This window comes from Pseudophryne corroboree, chromosome 11 (genome assembly GCF_028390025.1).
Source record: "Pseudophryne corroboree isolate aPseCor3 chromosome 11, aPseCor3.hap2, whole genome shotgun sequence".
In the NCBI taxonomy this organism is placed as follows: domain Eukaryota; kingdom Metazoa; phylum Chordata; class Amphibia; order Anura; family Myobatrachidae; genus Pseudophryne; species Pseudophryne corroboree.
Genome location: NC_086454.1, coordinates 59738951 through 59751060, shown reverse-complemented (window position 1 = coordinate 59751060; position 12110 = coordinate 59738951). Strand labels below are relative to the sequence as shown.

Sequence of the window (12110 nt, the reverse complement as noted above, 5' to 3'; positions counted from 1 at the left end):
TCTGCTCCAGTTTTTAATTTTGCCTTGTTCGTAATCCATTTTGTCCCTGAGAAATTTTTTCTCCTTATTTTTTGTGACCTCTTCTTCTATGTGTTCCATTTTTCTGTATAAGACCTTTTCATTAATCTTGTAATCTTCTTTATCTTTAAAGGGTTCAAGTTCACTTTCTTTGCATTTGATGTTCTTCTCTAATTCTAAGAGGGAGTTCTTCTTCTCATCAATCAGCAATTTCATTAGGTCAATGGAACAATTGTGTAATGTTTTATCCCATTTTTCCAAGAAGGCTGCATCTAAGTTGCCAAATGTTGGTTGTTTTAGAAGTCTAAGCCCTCTTGGAATTCTGTCAACTGAGATGTAATGCTCTAGACCCTTTATATCCCACCATGCTTTAACTTCTTTGGTGAGGAGTCTCTCTATGCCCAAAATAATTCATCTAAGTCACCAGGTGGGGGGGGTTCACTAGATTGTTGTTTCTCATTAAATATCTTTTGGCACCAGTTTTGTCTCTTGGTTGCGCGATCTGAGTTTCTCCACATATTAAAAAATGGGTTGTAGTGCACCAGGCAGCAGATAAAAATTAATACCAAATGATTTCAAAAAATAGGGGAGAGTTTATTGCGCCACTTGTGTACAACACCAAATAATCTAAAGTCCACTTAAGAATTAACGACACTCCCTAGGAATTAGCACAGGGCGTCAGCTGTCCCCCAGAAAACACAGGGATGGTAGTTCCCTGAAACAGCGAGTAATGCACACAGGGGGTGGGGGATATAGCGACCGTCGGTGTCTTAAAAATAGTTCAGAAATTGTGGATTTAAAATCGTATCTAAAATGAGTAACCAGATCTAGAAATTGTTTAAAAAGGGGGGTGATGTTTATTTAAACACTAAAACAGACAAATTAATTATATAAAATCTCTAAAATTTAAGCAGCAACAATTCTTAAAAAATGGGATAAAAACAATAAACACAATGCTATAAATACCAGTTAAAAGATATAAAACAATTTAACTTAACTTGGTATGAGGTCACTGCCAGATAGCCCAACGCGTTTCGTCACTTAGACTTCATCAAGGGGTAAAGGCAGAATGAGACTAAGCTTCTATTTATACTAATACTAGTCTCACATCACTTATGACATCACTTCCTGTTAATTATTTCATGATAATATGAAATAGGTAAAAAATTCTATATTTTACATAACTATGATTTTATTTGCTGGTATAAATATACATGATGCTAAGGCAATGTTCGTAAGGCAGGTTTGGTGTTTAAAAACTGTTAAGATTCGTGTGTAGAGGCTCCGGCGGTTCTTTGTCGCCCCACTTCCGGTTTTCGTCCGTCGCGTCATTTCCGCCCCACTTCCGGTATCCGACTGCGCATGCGCCCGCGGCTGTGGACGCTTTAGAGATCGAACAGCATTATGTGGAATTTCATTGCGGCGGCCATCTTTGAGAGGATCAGTTCATAGAAAGTTACACTCGGCGGCCATGTTTGTGAGGTCCGTGATTGGAGACATAAGTTATATTTCTCCAGTATAGTGCATAGAAATAGATAAAAAAACGGGGATTAGTCATTATAGCTACTCTTCTAATGAATTAAAACTTACTGTAGTGAATATATAGAGAATGTATAAACATATAGACCCACATAAGTATATAAATATATAAACATAAATATATAAATATATAAACATCTATGAGTAAAATAAAAATATATAAAAAAAATATATATATAAAATATATAAAGGTATGTGTGATGTGCAAGGTGCATATTAGAATTAGTATATGGTATTAGGTGCTAAGTGCAAATTTAAAGTATTAGGATGCAGACAGTGTGATATATTATACTGACACGCTTATGTAGGCTATTTTATTGTCAGTTTGGTTACAGTACCTGATATTCCCAGATGGTCTCCCTAGTCTGGTACTGATCAGGCCCGACACTGCTTTGCTTCCAAGATCGGACGAGATTGGGCCTTTCCAGTGTGGTCTGACTGTAATAATCGCTGTTTACCGTACATGTGTCAATCTCAATATATCAATACCGCCATAGGCTAATATTTATCAAACGGGAATAGTGTAGGATGGGAATAGGATGGTTGAGCTGGGGGGGGGGGGGGTTGTGAGTGAGGGGGGGGGTGGAGGTGGGGGGGGGGGAGGGGGAGGAGGGGAGGGAAGGGAAGGAGAATAGTCTAACCATGATGATTCACCGACTGTAGTTTTCACAGGAAAGGAGCGATTTCGTAATAATCGTTAAATCCCTTCGGATGGAGTGTTTGTAGTTGGAAAATCCAGAACATTTCTCTGCGTGAGAGTTTATTAGCCAGGTCGCCACCCCTTTCTCCAGTTTCACGAGTTCAATTGCTTTAAACGTTAGTGCCTCCGGATTGGAATTGTGTTCAAGGTTGAAGTGTTTGGATACTGCGTGATTTTCCATTTTATTTTTTATATTGCGAACATGTTCCTGTATCCTTATTTTCAGGGGTCTCTTTGTTTTACCTACATATTGTTTCCCACAGTCACATTCTAATAAATAAATCACAGATTGTGTGTTGCAGTTTATGAAGTCCTTGATTTTGTATTCCTCCTTCTTTTCTGCATCCGAGAATGTTTTCCTTACTGGGTGTAGGTACCTGCAAATGTTGCATCGGCCACATTTAAGGAACCTGTGCATCTTGGCATTTTTGGTTCTTGTTCAGATTCCTTGTGTAGCATACTGGGGGCTAGGATATCTTTTAGATTTTTTGATTTTCTGAAGACGATTTCTGGGCGAGGAGGTAGTATGTCTTTGAGAACAGGGTCCATTAATAGAATTCCCCAGTTATTGTTAAGAGAGTCTCTAATGGTTTTCTCATGACGATTGAAGGTGGTGATAAAAGGAACGGATTCTTTCTTGGTTTTTTTAGGTTTGTATTCTAACAGGGTTGATCTCTCTAGAGCTCTTGCTTTGAGAGCCGCTTCTTCCACGATGGTAGCTGGGTATTCTTTGTTCTTGAATCTTTCTTTGTATTTCTCTATTTGGGTGTCACATTCTTCCTGGTTACTACAATTTCTCTTTATTCTACTAAATTGAGAAAAGGGAATATTGTTTTTCCACCTTTTCAGGTGGTTACTCTTATAATGCAGGTAGCTATTTGTATCAACCTGTTTAATGTAATTCTTAGTTTCAACTTTTTCTCCATTTCCTGTTAGAATCACATCGAGAAATTCAATAGAATCTTTGTTGAGTTTAGAAGTGAACATGAGATTCATCTCGTTAGTACTTAGGAAGTCCATGAATTTATAAAACTGATCTTCAGTGCCGTCCCAGACAATTAAAATGTCGTCTATGTACCGACGATAAAAGATAATATGGTTCTTAAAATCATGGTTACCATAGATAAAATTCTTCTCCAGCTACCCATAAAAAGATTAGCGAAACTCGGTGCAAAAATCGTACCCATTGCAGTCCCACAGCGTTGTAGATAAAACTGATCTAAAAACTTAAAATAATTATGCTGAAGAATAAAATACATGACGTCACATAAAAAATCTTTGTGGATGGCTGTAAGTGAAGTATCGGTTTCCATATATTCTTTGCATGCTGTTACACCTTTCTTATGGTCTATGCAAGTGTACAGTGACTGCACATCTATTGTTACCCACTTATAGTCATCTTTCCATTCAAAGTCTTTCAGGGAGTTCAACACAGCTGTAGTGTCTTTTAAGTACGAAGGCAGCTCTTTCACATAGGGTTTTAAGAAGACATCGACGTATTCTGATAGGTTTGATGTAAGCGAGTCAATACCTGCCACGATAGGTCTTCCGGGTGGGTTAGTCAAGTTCTTATGTATTTTTGGTAAGAAGTAAAAAATAGGGGTGGTGGGGTCTGATTTCATTAAAAATTGGAATTCCTCCTTTGTAATTATCTCATTACGTAGACCGTGTACTAGCAATGTTCTTAGTTCTCCGACGAATGCATCTTTGGGGTCGCCAGACAGTTTAGTGTACGAGACATCATCTCCCAATAATCTCAATGCTTCATTTGTATATTTCTCACGGTCCATGATAACCAGGCCCCCCCCTTTATCAGCTTGTTTTATCACAATTCCCTTATTTTTCTGTAGCTTTTTTAACGCCTCACTCTCCCGGTTCGTGGTGTTCTTCTCTTTTATCTTCTCTAAGTTGGTCTCACATAGGTCTTTCTTAACCAGTTCGTAAAAAATGCTCACGTTACTCCCCTTTGACTCCAATGGGTAAAATTTTGAGGTTGGTTTTAGACCTGATTTCGACTGGTTTTCATAATTGCTGATCACCGCATCCTCTTTCCTCAGGAAATGTCTTTTAAGTGTCAGTTTTCTGATGAACTTGTTTAGATCAATGAAGGTCTCAAATTTATTGAGACCCCCTGTGGGTGCAAACGTCAAACCTTTATTCAGTAGGGATTTTTCTGGTTCCGATAGTTTATGTTTTGATAAATTAAAAATTCCATTCTCTTTATTTGCAGGTTTCGTCATTAAATTGTTCTTTTTTTGTTCTCGTTCCCTCCTACTGCCCCGTTTTCCTCTTCTTCTGTATATCTTCTTTTGAGAGGTGAAGCGTGATGTACATCTTCCTTCAGGGGATTTCTTGGGCCTTCTTTTGGTCGTGTTCCTGTTCTTTGGGCTAAAAAAGTCTGATCACTTTTAGAGTGAAGTCTCTGTAGTGCTGTGAATCTGTTTTGTATCTTTAGTGTTGGAGATGGTGTATCTGTATTCCGTAGTGGTTTGCCTTTAGTTGGTACGGTTTTCCAGTATTGTCTCTTATTTTCATTCGTTTGTTGGTTCATATTTCCAAACCTGCTCCAGTTTTTAATTTTGCCTTGTTCGTAATCCATTTTGTCCCTGAGAAATTTTTTCTCCTTATTTTTTGTGACCTCTTCTTCTATGTGCTCCATTTTTCTGTATAAGACCTTTTCATTAATCTTGTAATCTTCTTTATCTTTAAAGGGTTCAAGTTCACTTTCTTTGCATTTGATGTTCTTCTCTAATTCTAAGAGGGAGTTCTTCTTCTCATCAATCAGCAATTTCATTAGGTCAATGGAACAATTGTGTAATGTTTTATCCCATTTTTCCAAGAAGGCTGCATCTAAGTTGCCAAATGTTGGTTGTTTTAGAAGTCTAAGCCCTCTTGGAATTCTGTCAACTGAGATGTAATGCTCTAGACCCTTTATATCCCACCATGCTTTAACTTCTTTGGTGAGGAGTCTCTCTATGCCCCAAAATAATTCATCTAAGTCACCAGGTGGGGGGGGTTCACTAGATTGTTGTTTCTCATTAAATATCTTTTGGCACCAGTTTTGTCTCTTGGTTGCGCGATCTGAGTTTCTCCACATATTAAAAAATGGGTTGTAGTGCACCAGGCAGCAGATAAAAATTAATACCAAATGATTTCAAAAAATAGGGGAGAGTTTATTGCGCCACTTGTGTACAACACCAAATAATCTAAAGTCCACTTAAGAATTAACGACACTCCCTAGGAATTAGCACAGGGCGTCAGCTGTCCCCCAGAAAACACAGGGATGGTAGTTCCCTGAAACAGCGAGTAATGCACACAGGGGGGTGGGGGATATAGCGACCGTCGGTGTCTTAAAAATAGTTCAGAAATTGTGGATTTAAAATCGTATCTAAAATGAGTAACCAGATCTAGAAATTGTTTAAAAAAGGGGGGTGATGTTTATTTAAACACTAAAACAGACAAATTAATTATATAAAATCTCTAAAATTTAAGCAGCAACAATTCTTAAAAAATGGGATAAAAACAATAAACACAATGCTATAAATACCAGTTAAAAGATATAAAACAATTTAACTTAACTTGGTATGAGGTCACTGCCAGATAGCCCAACGCGTTTCGTCACTTAGACTTCATCAAGGGGTAAAGGCAGAATGAGACTAAGCTTCTATTTATACTAATACTAGTCTCACATCACTTATGACATCACTTCCTGTTAATTATTTCATGATAATATGAAATAGGTAAAAAATTCTATATTTTACATAACTATGATTTTATTTGCTGGTATAAATATACATGATGCTAAGGCAATGTTCGTAAGGCAGGTTTGGTGTTTAAAAACTGTTAAGATTCGTGTGTAGAGGCTCCGGCGGTTCTTTGTCGCCCCACTTCCGGTTTTCGTCCGTCGCGTCATTTCCGCCCCACTTCCGGTATCCGACTGCGCATGCGCCCGCGGCTGTGGACGCTTTAGAGATCGAACAGCATTATGTGGAATTTCATTGCGGCGGCCATCTTTGAGAGGATCAGTTCATAGAAAGTTACACTCGGCGGCCATGTTTGTGAGGTCCGTGATTGGAGACATAAGTTATATTTCTCCAGTATAGTGCATAGAAATAGATAAAAAAACGGGGATTAGTCATTATAGCTACTCTTCTAATGAATTAAAACTTACTGTAGTGAATATATAGAGAATGTATAAACATATAGACCCACATAAGTATATAAATATATAAACATAAATATATAAATATATAAACATCTATGAGTAAAATAAAAATATATAAAAAAAATATATATATAAAATATATAAAGGTATGTGTGATGTGCAAGGTGCATATTAGAATTAGTATATGGTATTAGGTGCTAAGTGCAAATTTAAAGTATTAGGATGCAGACAGTGTGATATATTATACTGACACGCTTATGTAGGCTATTTTATAGTCAGTTTGGTTACAGTACCTGATATTCCCAGATGGTCTCCCTAGTCTGGTACTGATCAGGCCCGACACTGCTTTGCTTCCAAGATCGGACGAGATTGGGCCTTTCCAGTGTGGTCTGACTGTAATAATCGCTGTTTACCGTACATGTGTCAATCTCAATATATCAATACCGCCATAGGCTAATATTTATCAAACGGGAATAGTGTAGGATGGGAATAGGATGGTTGAGCTGGGGGGGGGGGGGTTGTGAGTGAAGGGGGGGGGGGTGGAGGTGGGGGGGGGGAGGGGGAGGAGGGGAGGGAAGGGAAGGAGAATAGTCTAACCATGATGATTCACCGACTGTAGTTTTCACAGGAAAGGAGCGATTTCGTAATAATCGTTAAATCCCTTCGGATGGAGTGTTTGTAGTTGGAAAATCCAGAACATTTCTCTGCGTGAGAGTTTATTAGCCAGGTCGCCACCCCTTTCTCCCAGTTTCACGAGTTCAATTGCTTTAAACGTTAGTGCCTCCGGATTGGAATTGTGTTCAAGGTTGAAGTGTTTGGATACTGCGTGATTTTCCATTTTATTTTTTATATTGCGAACATGTTCCTGTATCCTTATTTTCAGGGGTCTCTTTGTTTTACCTACATATTGTTTCCCACAGTCACATTCTAATAAATAAATCACAGATTGTGTGTTGCAGTTTATGAAGTCCTTGATTTTGTATTCCTCCTTCTTTTCTGCATCCGAGAATGTTTTCCTTACTGGGTGTAGGTACCTGCAAATGTTGCATCGGCCACATTTAAAGGAACCTGTGCATCTTGGCATTTTTGGTTCTTGTTCAGATTCCTTGTGTAGCATACTGGGGGCTAGGATATCTTTTAGATTTTTTGATTTTCTGAAGACGATTTCTGGGCGAGGAGGTAGTATGTCTTTGAGAACAGGGTCCATTAATAGAATTCCCCAGTTATTGTTAAGAGAGTCTCTAATGGTTTTCTCATGACGATTGAAGGTGGTGATAAAAGGAACGGATTCTTTCTTGGTTTTTTTAGGTTTGTATTCTAACAGGGTTGATCTCTCTAGAGCTCTTGCTTTGAGAGCCGCTTCTTCCACGATGGTAGCTGGGTATTCTTTGTTCTTGAATCTTTCTTTGTATTTCTCTATTTGGGTGTCACATTCTTCCTGGTTACTACAATTTCTCTTTATTCTACTAAATTGAGAAAAGGGAATATTGTTTTTCCACCTTTTCAGGTGGTTACTCTTATAATGCAGGTAGCTATTTGTATCAACCTGTTTAATGTAATTCTTAGTTTCAACTTTTTCTCCATTTCCTGTTAGAATCACATCGAGAAATTCAATAGAATCTTTGTTGAGTTTAGAAGTGAACATGAGATTCATCTCGTTAGTACTTAGGAAGTCCATGAATTTATAAAACTGATCTTCAGTGCCGTCCCAGACAATTAAAATGTCGTCTATGTACCGACGATAAAAGATAATATGGTTCTTAAAATCATGGTTACCATAGATAAAATTCTTCTCCCAGCTACCCATAAAAAGATTAGCGAAACTCGGTGCAAAAATCGTACCCATTGCAGTCCCACAGCGTTGTAGATAAAACTGATCTAAAAACTTAAAATAATTATGCTGAAGAATAAAATACATGACGTCACATAAAAAATCTTTGTGGATGGCTGTAAGTGAAGTATCGGTTTCCATATATTCTTTGCATGCTGTTACACCTTTCTTATGGTCTATGCAAGTGTACAGTGACTGCACATCTATTGTTACCCACTTATAGTCATCTTTCCATTCAAAGTCTTTCAGGGAGTTCAACACAGCTGTAGTGTCTTTTAAGTACGAAGGCAGCTCTTTCACATAGGGTTTTAAGAAGACATCGACGTATTCTGATAGGTTTGATGTAAGCGAGTCAATACCTGCCACGATAGGTCTTCCGGGTGGGTTAGTCAAGTTCTTATGTATTTTTGGTAAGAAGTAAAAAATAGGGGTGGTGGGGTCTGATTTCATTAAAAATTGGAATTCCTCCTTTGTAATTATCTCATTACGTAGACCGTGTACTAGCAATGTTCTTAGTTCTCCGACGAATGCATCTTTGGGGTCGCCAGACAGTTTAGTGTACGAGACATCATCTCCCAATAATCTCAATGCTTCATTTGTATATTTCTCACGGTCCATGATAACCAGGCCCCCCCCTTTATCAGCTTGTTTTATCACAATTCCCTTATTTTTCTGTAGCTTTTTTAACGCCTCACTCTCCCGGTTCGTGGTGTTCTTCTCTTTTATCTTCTCTAAGTTGGTCTCACATAGGTCTTTCTTAACCAGTTCGTAAAAAATGCTCACGTTACTCCCCTTTGACTCCAATGGGTAAAATTTTGAGGTTGGTTTTAGACCTGATTTCGACTGGTTTTCATAATTGCTGATCACCGCATCCTCTTTCCTCAGGAAATGTCTTTTAAGTGTCAGTTTTCTGATGAACTTGTTTAGATCAATGAAGGTCTCAAATTTATTGAGACCCCCTGTGGGTGCAAACGTCAAACCTTTATTCAGTAGGGATTTTTCTGGTTCCGATAGTTTATGTTTTGATAAAGTAAAAATTCCATTCTCTTTATTTGCAGGTTTCGTCATTAAATTGTTCTTTTTTTGTTCTCGTTCCCTCCTACTGCCCCGTTTTCCTCTTCTTCTGTATATCTTCTTTTGAGAGGTGAAGCGTGATGTACATCTTCCTTCAGGGGATTTCTTGGGCCTTCTTTTGGTCGTGTTCCTGTTCTTTGGGCTAAAAAAGTCTGATCACTTTTAGAGTGAAGTCTCTGTAGTGCTGTGAATCTGTTTTGTATCTTTAGTGTTGGAGATGGTGTATCTGTATTCCGTAGTGGTTTGCCTTTAGTTGGTACGGTTTTCCAGTATTGTCTCTTATTTTCATTCGTTTGTTGGTTCATATTTCCAAACCTGCTCCAGTTTTTAATTTTGCCTTGTTCGTAATCCATTTTGTCCCTGAGAAATTTTTTCTCCTTATTTTTTGTGACCTCTTCTTCTATGTGTTCCATTTTTCTGTATAAGACCTTTTCATTAATCTTGTAATCTTCTTTATCTTTAAAGGGTTCAAGTTCACTTTCTTTGCATTTGATGTTCTTCTCTAATTCTAAGAGGGAGTTCTTCTTCTCATCAATCAGCAATTTCATTAGGTCAATGGAACAATTGTGTAATGTTTTATCCCATTTTTCCAAGAAGGCTGCATCTAAGTTGCCAAATGTTGGTTGTTTTAGAAGTCTAAGCCCTCTTGGAATGCTGTCAACTGAGATGTAATGCTCTAGACCCTTTATATCCCACCATGCTTTAACTTCTTTGGTGAGGAGTCTCTCTATGCCCCAAAATAATTCATCTAAGTCACCAGGTGGGGGGGGTTCACTAGATTGTTGTTTCTCATTAAATATCTTTTGGCACCAGTTTTGTCTCTTGGTTGCGCGATCTGAGTTTCTCCACATATTAAAAAATGGGTTGTAGTGCACCAGGCAGCAGATAAAAATTAATACCAAATGATTTCAAAAAATAGGGGAGAGTTTATTGCGCCACTTGTGTACAACACCAAATAATCTAAAGTCCACTTAAGAATTAACGACACTCCCTAGGAATTAGCACAGGGCGTCAGCTGTCCCCCAGAAAACACAGGGATGGTAGTTCCCTGAAACAGCGAGTAATGCACACAGGGGGGTGGGGGATATAGCGACCGTCGGTGTCTTAAAAATAGTTCAGAAATTGTGGATTTAAAATCGTATCTAAAATGAGTAACCAGATCTAGAAATTGTTTAAAAAAGGGGGGTGATGTTTATTTAAACACTAAAACAGACAAATTAATTATATAAAATCTCTAAAATTTAAGCAGCAACAATTCTTAAAAAATGGGATAAAAACAATAAACACAATGCTATAAATACCAGTTAAAAGATATAAAACAATTTAACTTAACTTGGTATGAGGTCACTGCCAGATAGCCCAACGCGTTTCGTCACTTAGACTTCATCAAGGGGTAAAGGCAGAATGAGACTAAGCTTCTATTTATACTAATACTAGTCTCACATCACTTATGACATCACTTCCTGTTAATTATTTCATGATAATATGAAATAGGTAAAAAATTCTATATTTTACATAACTATGATTTTATTTGCTGGTATAAATATACATGATGCTAAGGCAATGTTCGTAAGGCAGGTTTGGTGTTTAAAAACTGTTAAGATTCGTGTGTAGAGGCTCCGGCGGTTCTTTGTCGCCCCACTTCCGGTTTTCGTCCGTCGCGTCATTTCCGCCCCACTTCCGGTATCCGACTGCGCATGCGCCCGCGGCTGTGGACGCTTTAGAGATCGAACAGCATTATGTGGAATTTCATTGCGGCGGCCATCTTTGAGAGGATCAGTTCATAGAAAGTTACACTCGGCGGCCATGTTTGTGAGGTCCGTGATTGGAGACATAAGTTATATTTCTCCAGTATAGTGCATAGAAATAGATAAAAAAACGGGGATTAGTCATTATAGCTACTCTTCTAATGAATTAAAACTTACTGTAGTGAATATATAGAGAATGTATAAACATATAGACCCACATAAGTATATAAATATATAAACATAAATATATAAATATATAAACATCTATGAGTAAAATAAAAATATATAAAAAAAATATATATATAAAATATATAAAGGTATGTGTGATGTGCAAGGTGCATATTAGAATTAGTATATGGTATTAGGTGCTAAGTGCAAATTTAAAGTATTAGGATGCAGACAGTGTGATATATTATACTGACACGCTTATGTAGGCTATTTTATTGTCAGTTTGGTTACAGTACCTGATATTCCCAGATGGTCTCCCTAGTCTGGTACTGATCAGGCCCGACACTGCTTTGCTTCCAAGATCGGACGAGATTGGGCCTTTCCAGTGTGGTCTGACTGTAATAATCGCTGTTTACCGTACATGTGTCAATCTCAATATATCAATACCGCCATAGGCTAATATTTATCAAACGGGAATAGTGTAGGATGGGAATAGGATGGTTGAGCTGGGGGGGGGGGGGGGGTTGTGAGTGAGGGGGGGGGGTGGAGGTGGGGGGGGGGGGAGGGGGAGGAGGGGAGGGAAGGGAAGGAGAATAGTCTAACCATGATGATTCACCGACTGTAGTTTTCACAGGAAAGGAGCGATTTCGTAATAATCGTTAAATCCCTTCGGATGGAGTGTTTGTAGTTGGAAAATCCAGAACATTTCTCTGCGTGAGAGTTTATTAGCCAGGTCGCCACCCCTTTCTCCCAGTTTCACGAGTTCAATTGCTTTAAACGTTAGTGCCTCCGGATTGGAATTGTGTTCAAGGTTGAAGTGTTTGGATACTGCGTGATTTTCCATTTTATTTTTTATATTGCGAACAT

General features: G+C 38.2%; 3 pseudogenes; all 3 read right to left on the bottom strand.

Moving 5' to 3' along the window:
* Positions 1–1883: 1883 nt before the first annotated feature.
* On the bottom strand, positions 1884–2003 carry LOC134971275 (5S ribosomal RNA; annotated as a pseudogene).
* Positions 2004–6703: 4700 nt separating this feature from the next.
* LOC134971274 (5S ribosomal RNA) lies at positions 6704–6823 on the bottom strand (annotated as a pseudogene).
* Positions 6824–11527: 4704 nt separating this feature from the next.
* Positions 11528–11647, bottom strand: LOC134971273 (5S ribosomal RNA; annotated as a pseudogene).
* Between the last annotated feature and the right edge of the window lie 463 nt (positions 11648–12110).